Source organism: Somniosus microcephalus, chromosome 4 (assembly GCF_052327205.1).
Source record: "Somniosus microcephalus isolate GS21.2 chromosome 4, FLI_Smic_1.0, whole genome shotgun sequence".
In the NCBI taxonomy this organism is placed as follows: Eukaryota; Metazoa; Chordata; class Chondrichthyes; order Squaliformes; family Somniosidae; genus Somniosus; species Somniosus microcephalus.
The window spans coordinates 87277521-87291417 of NC_140990.1; the positions used below are offsets into that span (position 1 = coordinate 87277521).

The following is a 13897-nucleotide window of genomic DNA, read 5'->3' on the forward strand; positions in this document are numbered from 1 at the left end:
GTCTGCAGTATGTACGGTCTACAAGATGACCACGGTCAGGCCGTGTGGAGTCAAAGGTCAGGCAGCAGAATGGATGGAAAGATCGCAACAAACTTCCCTTAACTCCAACCCTCTGATTTCTATTTTGTAGCCAGCTTTCCATCCATTCTGTTGCCTGGCCCTTCACTCCACACGGCCTGACCTGGGTCATCTTGTCGATCTTACAAAATGTTTATGGATAGCAAGCTGGTTACAGAACAGAGAGTAGAGGTTGGGAGTAGCTACTGAGACTGGCAAAAGGTGGGACGTGGTGTTCCACAGGGATCGGTGCTGGGATCACTGTTGTTCATAAATGATTTGGACTCGGGAATCAGAAGTACCATTTCAAAGTTTGTCGATGACACCAAATTGGGAGGTAGAGTTAATACTGAGGAAGACAAAATGCAAGAAGACATTAATAAATTTCAGAATGGGCGTGTAATTGGCAAATGAATGTCACTATAGATCAGTGTGAGGTGGTGTGTTTTGGTGGGAAGAATAAGGAGGCCACTCACTACTTGGACAACAAGGGGGAGAAATTGGGTTGCTTTGCGCCCCCTGCGATATTCAGCGGGAGGTTAGCGGCGGCGGTAGCCGATAACTCCCCGTGGCACTGCACCGCCGGCAATGATGTCATCACCATGCGCAGCACCCCGGCTGCAACCTTGGGTTGCGACCCCTGACCTATCGCCGGACGATATATCCGACAGGGTCAGGGGTCATTCCTGCAGCCACGGCGATGCCACTTAAAGGGCAGGTGTCGGGCGGCAACTTTTTATTTTGACCGACTGCCAGCACCTGCCCCCTTCCCGTTCTTCGGGCTGTCGGCCGCGATCGCTCAGCCCGGCGCTCCTCTTGATCCGACACCCCGCTCCCCGGTGGTCCAGCAGGGCCCCAGTGTGTGCAGTGCTAGGCCCCTCCCCTTTAATCAGGGAGAGAGGTCTGCTATGACGCGGTGCTATGTGCCGACGGCTGTGGCGCATGAAGTGCCGCGGAATTCACTGGTGGCGCCTCAAGAGGGAGGGGAATGCTTCCAGTAGCACCCCGCCTCCTGCCTGGGGTGCTACCACTGAATTTAATCCACAGGGGCACTAACTTTTTCGGGGGGCTAAAATTAGCCCTGGCGACGTTAGCGACCCAAAGGGGGCGCCACTGAATTTTCCCCCTAAGAGTCTAAATGGGCTGGAGGAGCAGAGGGATCCAGGATACAGATACACAAATCACTAAAAGTAGCGACACAGGTTAATAAGGCCATTAAAAAAAAGCACTGGGGTACATTCCTAAAGGAGCCTCCTATTCCATGCCTAGGAGCTCTGAACCATGGCAGAGAGCGGCTGGGACACATTTCTCACACACCTCGAGATTAACCCGCACGGAGCCTTTGCTGTCAGTGAAGAGAGATGAGAAAGACCAAAGTGCCGTTTGCCCCTCTCAGTGTGGCCCTGAAGGACTGTGTCCAGGCTGAAGTTCTGTTCCCGCCGTACGATCCTCCCCCAGATTGTCCTTTCTGAGCTCCAGCCAGGTGATGCTGAACACTCAGGTGGGAAAGAAGAAAATCTGCAACAATGTGTTGAAAACAAAGCTGATTTATTTGGCATGTAACCAGAATATTAAATTCCAGCTCAGTTACAGGAGTTATTAACATCAGCAGAAACAAACCCCAACTGTCAGAATGAACATGGTTCAGTCCTGGATGTGATTAACAGCAGCAATAACAGCAAAATCCAACCCCTGCGGTCACTTGTGAACTTGCTGGTGTGTCAGCAGGTTGGATGACTGAGGGAAACATAGAAGATAGGAGCAGGAGTAGGCCATTCGCCCCCTCGAGCCTGCTCCGCCAATAAACAAGATCATGGCTGATCATCCAAATTCAGTACCCTGTCCCTGCTTTCTCCCCATATCCCTTGATCCCTTTAGCCTTAAGAAATATATCCAACTCCTTCTTGAATATATTTAATGAACTGACCTCCACCGCCCTCTGTGGCAGAGAATTCCACAGGTTCACCACTCTCTGGGGTGAAGAAATTCCTCCTCATCTCAGTCCTAAATGGCTTACCCCTTATCTTTAGACTGTGACCCCTGGTTCTGGACTCCCCCACCATCGGGAACAGCCTTCCTGCATCTAGTCTGTCCAGGCCTGACAGAATTTTATAGGTTTCGATGAGATCCCCTCTCAATCTTCTAAACTCCAGTGAGTATAAGCCCAATCGACACAATCTACAATAATAATAATAATCATAATCAACTTTATTGTCATTGTTAGTGCACAAGTGCAGTGCAACGAAATGTAGGCTTGCGGCTCCCGAGAGTGTACATTTAGATTAAGACATTTAAACATTCAACATTCATTTGGCTTGTAATACATTTAACATAAACATAGTAAAGTGCATTGGCAGATGTGCAGGCTTTAGAATTTATTTGTGGAGTTCAGTAGGATGACAGCCCTGGGAAAGAAGCTGTTCCTAAATCTGGTCGTTCGGGTGCGAATGCATCTGTAGCGTCTCCCAGATGGCAGGAGGGCGAACAGACTGTGGCTGGGGTGGGTAGGGTCTTTAATGATGGTCCGTGACCTCCGTAAACAGTGTTTCTGGTATATGTGCTCTATGGTCGGTAGCCGGGTGCCGGTAATGCGTCATTCGTCATTCCTGCCATCCCAGGTATCAGCCTGGTGAATCTTCGCTGCACTCCTTCCATGGCAAGAACATCCTTCCTCAGATAAGGCAACCAAAACTGCACACAATACTCAAGGTGTGGTCTCACCAAGGCCCTGTACAACTGCAGCAAGACATCCTTGTTCTTGTACTCGAACCCTCTTGCTACGAAGGCCAACATACCATTTGCCTTCTTAACCGCCTGCTGCACCTGCATGCTTACCTTCAGCGACTGGTGCACAAGAACACCCAGGTCTCTTTGCACTTCCCCTTCTCCCAATCTATTGCCATTCAAATAATAATCTGCCTTCCTGTTTTTGCCACCAAAGTGGATAACCTCACATTTATCCACATTATAGTGCATTTGCCATGGTTCTGCCCAATTACCCAACCTGTCCAAATCGTACTGGAGTTTCACAGCATACCCTCCCACCCAGCTTTGTGTCGTCTGCAAATTCGGAGATATTACATCCAATTCCCTTGTCTAGATCATTAATATATATTGTGAACAGCTGGGGTCCTAGGACCGATCCTTCCAGTACCCCACTAGTCACTGCCTGCCACTCGGAAAACGACCCGTTTATTCCAACTCTTTGCTTTCTATCTGCCAACCAGTTCTCTATCCAAGTCAATACCTTGCCCCCAATCCCATGTGCCTTAATTTTGCACGCTAATCTCTTATGCGGGACCTTATCGAAAGCCTTCTGAAAGTCCAAATACACCACATCCACTGGTTCTCCCTTATCTATTTTACCAGTTACATCCTCAAAAAATTCCAGTAGATTAGTCAAGCATGATTTACCTTTTGTAAATCCATGTTGACTTTGTCCGATCCTGTCACTGCTTTCCAAGTGCTCTGCTATTGCATCTTTTATAATGGACTCTAGCATTTTCCCCACTACCGATGTCAGGCTTACCGGTCTATAATTCCCCGCTTTTTCTCTACCACCTTTTTTGAATAGTGGGGTAACATTAGCTACCCTCCAATACATGGGTACTGTTCCAGAGTCTATCGAGTTCTGGAAGATGACCAGCAATGCATCTACTATCTCCAGGGCCACTTCCTTAAGTACCCTAGGATGTAGATTATCAGGCCCTGGGGATTTATCGGCCTTCAATCCTGTCAACTTCCCCAACACCATTTCCTGACAAATACTGATTTCTTTCAGTTCCTCCCTCTCATTAGTCCCTATGTTCCCCGACATCTCTGGGAGGTTATTTGTGTCCTCCTTTGTGAAGACAGAACCAAAATATGTATTTAATTGGTCTGTCATTTCTTTGTTCCCCATTATAAATTCCCCTGATTCTGACTGTAAGGGACCTACGCTTGACTTCACCAATCTTTTTCTCTTCACATATCTATAAAAGCTTTTACAGTCAGATTTTATGTTCCCTGCAAGCTTACTTTCATAATCTATTTTCCCTCTCTTAATTAATCCCTTTGTCCTCCTTTGCTGAATCCTAAACTGCTCCCAATCCTCAGGTTTGCTGCTTTTTTGGCCAATTTATATGTCCTCTCTTTGGATCTTATGTTATCCCTAATTTCCCTTGTTAGCCCTTCCCACACACGGAGCAGGTGAACCGCCTCTCCCCAGTGTGAACTCACTGGTGTCTCAGCAGGTGGGATGACTGAGTGAATTCCTTCCCACACACACAGCAGGTGAACGGCCTCGCCCCAGTGTGAACTCGCTGGTGTCTCAGCAGGTGGGATGACTGAGTGAATCCCTTCCCACACACAGAGCAGGTGAACGGCCACTTCCCAGTGTGAATACGCTGGTGTGTCAGCAGGGTGGATGATTGAGCGAATCCTTTCCCACACACGGAGCAGCTGAACGGCCTCTCCCCAGTGTGAATTCGCTGGTGTCTCAGCAGGGTGGATGATTGAGTGAATCCTTTCCCACACATGGAGCAGGTGAACGGCCTCTCCCCAGTGTGAACACTTTGATGGCATGTCAGTTCCCTGGAATTTTTATAGCACTTCCCACAGTCCAAGCATTTAAATGGTCTCTCATCAGAGTGAATTCGCTGGTGTCTCAGCAGGCTGGATGAGCGAGTGAATCCCTTCCCACACAGGGAGCAGGTGAATGGCCTCTCCCCAGTGTGAGTGCGCTGGTGTACAGTGAGCTCAGATGATCGCCTGAACCCAGTCCCGCAGTGAGAGCACCTGAACGGTCTCTCATCAGTGTGAACACGTTGATGGTACATCAGATCCCAGGAACGTTTATAGCACTTCCCACAGTGGGGGCATTTAAAAGGTCTCTCATCAGTGTGAACTCGCTGGTGTCTCAGTAGGTAGGATGAATTAGTGAATCCCTTCCCACACTCAGAGCAGGTGAACGGCCTATCCCTGGTGTGACTGTGCTTGTGTGTCGATAGGCCAGAGGATTGGCTGAAGCCTCGTCCACACACAGAACACGTGTATGGTTTCTCCCCGCTGTGAACGGTGCATTTTGCTTCCATGTTCAGAGGCCGATGATATTCAGATCTGATGTGTCGAGTGACTGTCAGATCTTGATGTGATGTTTGGTTTGAGTTTTCCACCTGTAAATCCTCCCCTTCTAATGCCCGGTAAAATTAATATAAAACAGGGAGCGTGAGAGAGAACCCACAAAAAAACAAAGGCAGTGTAGTGATCAATAACATGTCATTCTGTGGTGGACACTAGGTGGAGCAGTAGAGCTGTATAGAACTGTATGTATAAAACTGCACTACCCAGCTGTATAGATATTAAGACTACATTACCCATGAGGCTAGGCTACTCACAAGGCAACAGTCAAGATGGCAGCCTGCACACAGGAGCACAAGGCTGCATCTCTACAGATACTGTACCAAGTCCACATGGCTCAATAAAGTAACTAGCAAAAGCTAGCTGTGTTCATAATAAGAATGTCTATTTATTAATGAACATAACATGGTACCAGGGTGGTGAAGATCTGCTGAAAATTGTGAAAAGCGACATGGAGAATTTGAAGCCACCAGAGCGTTTGAATCTCACAGAAAAAATCGACTACAACTGGCAGACTTTTAAACAGCAATTCGAACTCTACATTGCAGCCATCGGATTCGGTACGAAGCCAGACGCAAGGAAGATAGCGTTGCTGCTTACGGTTGCAGGCCCACAGGCGATAGAGGTATTTAATACATTTGTATTTAATCCAGAGGAGAACAGAGAAAAATTAGAAGATGTGCTAAAAAAATTTGATGCACATTGCTCTCCCAAAAAGAATGAGACGTATGAAAGATACATCTTCTGTTCTCGAACACAGCAACAAAATGAGACTTTTGTTAGCTTTATAACTGATCTGAAACTGAAAGCACAGACATGTAATTTCTCTGAGCTCAAAGCATCCATGATTCGTGACCAGATTGTGTTTGGTATTCATGATAAAAAAGTCAGGGAACGTCTGTTGAGAGAAACCGAACTAAATTTGGAAAATGCAGTGAAAATATGCCAAGCCAGCGAGTTAGCTCGAAATCACGCGAAGACTTTCAGTGAAATCAATAATGATGCGAATGTAATGAGTGATAATGCTGCTGTCGGTGCTGTGTCCTACAAGGGGAAGAAACGTGGGCAGAACAGAAATGAAAAGCAATCGGAGGATGAAATTTTTAATTGTAAATGCTGTGGTTACAAACACCAGTTAAGACAATGCCCAGCGTTTGGAAAAATGTGCACAAAGTGTAATGGAAAGAATCACTTTGCCAAACAATGCTTTTCAAAAGTAAAAACGACGAAAGGGCAACGAGTTAATGTGATTGAGGACACTGATTTAAGTGAGACATTTTTTATAGGAATGGTGTCATGTGACGATATCAAAAAAGATACAGAAAATGTGCAGCCCTCAGAAATAGACAATGCTGAACATAAACTTAATGCAGTAAAAGAGGACAAATGGATGATCCCACTGCAGATAAATGGAGCATTAGTTACATTGAAACTGGACACTGGGGCAAAAGCAAACTTAATCAGTATGAGTGACATTAACAATATGAAAGAAAAGCCCAAAATACAGAAAAAGTCAGTACTACTGAAGGACTATAATGGACAGAAAATAGATAGCTTAGGTGTATGCAGACTTAAAGTGACAGTCAAAGACAAAGTGCATCATCTCATGTTTTCTGTTGTGGCTGAAAGGCTTGATTCACTACTGGGTGACAAAGCTTGTGAAGACTTAGAATTGGTCAAGAGAGTCTACCGTATAAACTGTGCCATAAGCTGACCAGATGACTCAGGTGATGAAGCAGAGAGCCCATCAAGGATGAAAAGGCCAAAGGGTATCCATGTCTTCAAAAAGTCTAGTTTCTCCAAGAAGAAAGAAAAAGACTTCAAGGTCAAAGAGAAGCCAAAGGAAGAAAAGCACAAAGAGGAAAAACACAAGGAGAAAAAGTCCAAAGATATAACCGCAGCAGATGTTGTTAAGCAGTGGAAAGAGAAAAAGAAAAAGAAGAAGCCTGCACCAGAGCAGGAAGCAGTTCCGGTGGATACTCCTTCTTCCCTCAGGCCAATCTTTGGTGTTCCATTAGCCGAGGCTGCTGAGAGGACTATGCTGTATGATGGGATCCAGCTGCCAGCAGTTTTTCGAGAGTGCATTGACTACATTGAGAGTTATGGCATGAAGAGTGAAGGAAACACTGAAACCTTCTCCAAGCAAAGATCGCAAGGAGACCTCGATCTATACAAGAGCAGATTGATGACAATGCCGCAACTGCATCTCGTCATTCACCGCCAGAACAATCTCATGAAGACACATCAGACTTACCCGTGTTGAGAAAATCCACACATGAAGTAAAAGAGCCTGATAGACTTAATCTTTGAGTACAATGTAAAGCTTTGAAAATGTGTTGACTGTTTTGAAAATGTTTATGTTTATAGAGCACTAACAAAAGTGTTACTGATATTATCTTTATTGTTTTCTTAAAAGTTGATTGATATTGATTTTGTTAAACCTCCAAAGAAAGGGGGATGTAGTGATTCTGTGGTGGACACTAGGTGGAGCAGTAGAGCTGTATAGAACTGTATGTATAAAACTACACTACCCAGCTGTATAGATATTAAGACTACATTACCCATGAGGCTAGGCTACCCACAAGGCAACAGTCAAGATGGCAGCCTGCACACAGGAGCACAAGGCTGCATCTCTACAGATACTGTACCAAGTCCACATGGCTCAATAAAGTAACTAGCAAAAGCTAGCTGTGTTCATAATAAGAATGTCTATTTATTCATGAACATAACAGGCAGGTTGTGAAATTGAGCTCAATGAATCTGGTCATTTTTGGGGTCAGCACTAGAAAAAAGTGACCATGAAAGCTGCCGGATTGTCATAAAAACCCAACTGGTTCACTAATGTCCCTCAGGGAAGGGAATCCGCCACCTGGTCTGGGCCTACACAAGACTCTGGCCTCTATGGGAGGAGAGAGAGAGGTGGGAGTGGGAGGGGAAGGGGGCGAAGGAGAGGAACTTTGTACATCTGCAACTCGACCAGAACTTTGACAGAACATCCAAAAGCCGCAACCTCCACCACCTAGAAGGACAAGGGCAGCTGTTGCATGGGAGCACCATCATCTCCAAGTTCCCCTCCAAGTCACACACCATCCTGACTTAGACATATTCACCGTTGCTGGGTCAAAATCCTGGAACTCCTTACCTAACAACATTGTGGGAGTACCTTCACCACACGGACTGCAGCGGTTCAAGAAGGTGACTCACCACCACCTTCTCAACGGGCAACTGGGGATTGGCAATATTCGCTGCTCTTGCGAGCGACGCCCACATCCCAAGAATGAATTAAAGCAAATCTGTATATGTAAACTTGATTAAAAGCCTCTACAGAAATACTTGTTCCTAAAACAATGCTCTTTTACATTGTAGGGACAGTGTCTGTGCAACAACCTAATCTCCCTCCGAATCCACCTCCTTTGACAGTCCCACATTGGAAATTGTTGGACCCTCCTGGGCTCAGAAGTACTGGGGGTTAAACCCAGCAGCTTCTCCTCCATCTCCACTACAGCTCAAACTGAAACAACAAATAGAGCTACACAGGCGGTCAGGGACCTACCTTCCGTCAGCCTGCAATAAAACTCTTCCCCACAGCCGCTGACTAATGGCGGCCGCAGCACCCACAATTCCCCACGCCCCAGAAACCACTCTATCCATGGCGCTGATTTCCCCGCTGAGAGTGCGCATGCTCCCTGGGGCCGCGGGCCATTCTGGGAGCCTGGCTCCTGTCCTTTGTTCTGAGTCGCACTCGGTGGAACCGGCTGAAGAAACCGGGAAGTGGCGACTCAGATGGGGGAGGCGCTGCACCCTGGGTTTCCTGGTGCCGGGGCCCTGGCTGCACGTCTACCGGGCCCGGCCGCTCTGATTCTGATTGAGTTTTTTGATGAGGTAACAGAGAGGGTTGATGAGGGCAATGTGGTTGACATGATGTACATGGATTGGCAGCATAAAAACATAGAAACATAGAAGATAGGAGCAGGAGTCGGCCATTTGGCCCCTCGAGCCTGCTCTGCCATTCAATGAGATCATGGCTGATCATCCAAACTCAGTACCCTGTCCCTGCCTTCTCCCCATATCCCTTGATCCCTTTAGCCTTAAGAAATATATCTTACTCCTTCTTGAATATATTTAATGAATTGGCCTCCACTGCCTTCTGTGGTAGAGAATTCCACAGGTTCACCACTCTCTGGGTGAAGAAATTCCTCCTCATCTCATCCTAAATGGCTTACCCCTTATTCTTAGACTGTGACCCCTGGTTCTGGACTCCCCAACCATCGGGAACATCCTTTCGGCATCTAATCTGTCTAGTCCTGTTAGAATTTTATAAGTTTCAATGAGATCCCCTCTCATTCTTCTAAACTCCAGTGAGTATAAGCTCAATCGACCCAATCTCTCCTCATACGTCATTCCTGCCATCCCAGGTATCAGTCTGGTGAATCTTCACTGCACTCTCTCCATGGCAAGAACATCCTTCCTCAGATAAGGGGACCAAAACTGCACACAATTGTAATACCCACTGGAAATGTTATGTACGCTAAGTATGGTTATCAATCTTTAACTTAAGACACTGTATTATCATTGTTATAAATCCCTGGGTTAAAGTTGCCCATGTGAAGGTACGGCAAGAACTTTTAAGGACACAATGTGACTAAGAGCAGACTTTCCATAATTCTGCACCAGTATCAACTGTTGCAGACAGTGAGGCTGCGCAGTCTCCAGGCAGAAACCCCAGGAGGAAGGGGTGGAGTCGGGTTTTTCGAGCGGGAAAGAGAAGCGACTGGAAGAGAAGAGGGCAGGAGCTCTGAAAAGAGGGCTCAGGAGGCAAATGGCTGCCGCATCCCGTCCCGGGCTTCCAAACTCGGCCGCCGCCCTTCGTATTAGTAGCTCTGCATCCAGAACTCAAAGTGGGATTCAGTGATCGTGAAGAGAATTCAACGAAGGGGTTCGGAGTCGTAAGTCTTGCAGACATTATACATACCATGAGCTCCAACTTAAGCGCGCCAACGAAAGAGTGCACTCGAATTTGGACACAGGGACAGATTCTCCTTTGAATCCATATAAATGGAGAATGTATGTTTATTATGTCTAGATTCATTCTAATGTATGCAAATGTCTAATTTAGGTCATTGACCCGTAATCTTCTTATACTGTCTGACGTTAAAACTATAAAGTAAGATAATTAGAATTAAGCCATGTAGTAGTGATCTCCTTACTGGACTATAGAATACTGTCTACAACAGAGACCACATCTCACATATATCTAGAGAACCGTGAAGAGGTTACACAATACTCAAGGTGTGGTCTCACCAAGGCCCTGTACAACTGCAGCAACACATCCTTGTTCCTGTACTCAAACCCTCTCGCTACAGAGGCCAACATACCATTTGCCTTCTTAACCGCCTGCTGCACCTGCATGCTTACCTTCAGCGACTGGTGCACAAGGACACCTAGGTCTCGTTGCACTTCCCCTTCTCCCAATCTATTGCCATTCAGATAATAATCTGCCTTCCTGTTTTTGCCACCAAAGTGGATAACCTCGCATTTATCCACATTATACTGCATCTGCCCAATCACCCAACCTGTCCAAATCATACTGGAGTTTCTTGGCATCTTCCTCACAGCACACACGCCCACCCAGCCTTGTGTCGTCTGCAAACTTGGAGATATTACATCTAGTTCCCTCATCTAGATGATTTATATATATTGTGAATAGCTGGGGACCTAGCACCGATCCCTGCGGTACCCCACTAGTCACTGCCTGCCACTGGGAAAAAGAGCCGTTTATTCCAACTCTTTGCTTCCTGTCTGCCAACCAGTTCTCTATCCATAGACATAGAAACATAGAAGATAGGAGCAAGAGTAGGCCATTCGGCCCCTCAAGCCTGCTCCGCCATTCAATGAGATCATGGCTGATCATCCAAATTCAGTACCCTGTCCTTGCCTTCTCCCCATATCCCTTGATCCCTTTAGCCTCAAGAAATATATCCAACTCTTTCTTGAATATATTTAATGAACTGGCCTCCACTGCCCTCTGTGGCAGAGAATTCCACAGGTTCACCACTCTCTGGGTGAAGAAGTTCCTCCTCATTTCAGTCCTAAATGGCTTACCCCTTATCCTTAGACTATGACCCCTGGTTCTGGACTCCCTGGCCATCATAAACATCCTTCCTGCATCGAGTCTTTCCAGACCTGAAAGAATTTTATAGGTTTCGATGAGATCCCTTCTCAATCTTCTAAACTCCAGTGAGTATAAGCCCAATCAACACAATCTCTCCTCATACATCATTCCTGCCATCCCAGGTATCAGCCTGGTGAATCTTCGCTGTACTCCCTCCATGGCAAGAACGTCCTTCCTCAGGTAAGGTGACCAAAACTGCACACAATACTCAAGGTGCGGTCTCACCAAGGCCCTGTACAACTGTAGCAAGACATCCTTGTTCCTGTACTCGAACCCTCTTGCTACGAAGGCCAACATACCATTTGCCTTCTTAACCGCCTGCTGCACCTGCATGCTTACCTTCAGCGACTGGTGCACAATAACACCCAGGTCTCTTTGCACTTCCCCTTCTCCCAATCTATTGCCATTCAAATAATAATCTGCCTTCCTGTTTTTGCCACCAAAGTGGATAACCTCACATTTATCCACATTATAGTGCATTTGCCATGTTTCTGCCCAATCACCCAACCTGTCCAAATCGTACTGGAGTTTCACGACATCCGCCTCACAGCTTACCCTCCCGCCCAGCTTTGTGTCGTCTGCAAATTTGGAGATATTACATCCAATTCCCTCGTCCAGATCATTAATATATATTGTGAACAGTTGGGGTCCTAGGACCGATCCTTGTGGTACCCCACTAGTCACTGCCTGCCACTCGGAAAATGACTCGTTTATTCCAACTCTTTGCTTTCTGTCTGCCAACCAGTTCTCTATCCAAGTCTGTACCTTGCCCCCAATCCCATGTGCCTTAACTTTACACGCTAATCTCTTATGCGGGACCTTATCGAAAGTCTTCTGAAAGTCCAAATACACCACATCCACTGGTTCTCCCTTACATCCTCAAAAAATTCCAGTAGATTAGTCAAGCACGATTTACCACGAATGTCCTCCATCTGTGCTGTAACCATTCTATGATTCTATAAAATATTAGCAAGTTTGTTCCACAGAAGTACAGGGCGTATCTGCTTTTATTCATGAATTTAAAAAGTCGCTATTAAAACCTGAGCCAGTGTGTTCTGAGACAAAGAGCCTTGTGTCCAAAAAGGGGGAATAAAGGCCCACAGCCTCCCCTGGCACCGGGCCCTGAACAAGGGACTGGAGAAACTCGCTGCCCTGCGGATCAGACAATCAGCCTACCCTAGTCCCGCCCCTCGGGCACCCCGATTGGATGGAGGACCCGCCGCCAGCTCGCTCCTCCAGCCCCGCCCTGCTCGCTCTCTATTGGTCGGAAGCTCCCGTCAATCAGGCCGTGGGCCCTGGTCACGTGTCCCCGAGAAGCTCACTCGAACCGTCCAGCTAACGCCGTTCGGTCCGGGGCCTCGCGGACTCTCAGGTTTTTCTATTTCTCTTCATTCTCTCCCGATCCACCCCGCGCGATTCTCTACCCAATCGGAGCGGAGAAAACTCACTTTGCGTCACCGATCGCGACTCTGGAACCGATACCAAGGCCTTTCCCGGAATGCCGCGCGCCGACTCCGTCCGACAGGACCCGAGTGCGCAGGCGCAGCTCCGTGTGGGGGAAGTGGGGGTTGGTGTCCTCTGGGCATGCGCGGTTATCACCCTTGGTGACCGGGAGGACTCGCTGTGCTGGACTTGGCCCAAACCGCCGCTCCGTTTGCGCATGCGCGGGTTCTTGGCTGTCAATCAACCATCACCCAGAAGAGGTCGCTGCTGAGACCAGTGGAAAAAGAAAGACTTGCATTTCTATAGCACCTTTCACCACCACCAGACGTCCCAAAGTGCTTTACAGTCAATGAAGTACTTTTGAAGTGTAGTCACTGTTGTAATGTAGGAAATGCAGCAGCTAATTAGCGCACAGCAAGCTCCCACAAGCAGCAATGTGATAATGACCAAATAATCTATCATTTTGTTACATTGATTGAGGGATAAACATTGACTAGGACACCAGGGATAATTTCCCTGTTCTTTCCTACATTACAACAGTGACTACACTCCAAAAGTACTTCATTGGCTGTAAAGCACTTCAAGACGTCTGGTGGTCATGAGAGGCACTATATAAATGCAAGTCTTTCTTTCTCGAAATAGTGCCATGGGATCTTTTACATCCACCTGAGAGAGCAGACGGGGCCTCAGTTTAACGTCTCATCCGAAAGACGGCACCTCCGACAGTGACGCACTCCCTCAGTACTGTACTGGAGTGCCAGCCTAGATTTTTGTGTTTAAGTCTCTGGAGTGGGACTTGAATCCACAACTTTCTGACTCAGAGGCGAGAGTGCTACCAACTGAGCCACTGGCTGACACTAAAGAACAAGCAGTTCTGACGAAAGGTCATCGACCTGAAACGTTAACTCTGTTTCTCTCTCCACAGACACTGCCTGACCTGCTGAGCATTTCCAGCAGTTTCTGTTTTTATTAAAGAAACGAGGGAGTGATTGCTGACAGAAAGAATGTTGGGTCGTCCTGCGCATGCGCACCTCCCTGGCGGCTGAGGCGAAACACCGACTCGCCCCCACCTGAGCCGCGCACACGTACCAGATGTTGCGGCTCCGC

The 13897-nt window shown here is 47.2% G+C and overlaps 1 pseudogene; it reads right to left on the reverse strand.

Annotated features, from left to right (window-relative positions):
- Positions 1-4271: 4271 nt before the first annotated feature.
- Positions 4272-13897, reverse strand: part of LOC147119447 (uncharacterized) — a 32108-nt pseudogene continuing 22482 nt past the window's right edge.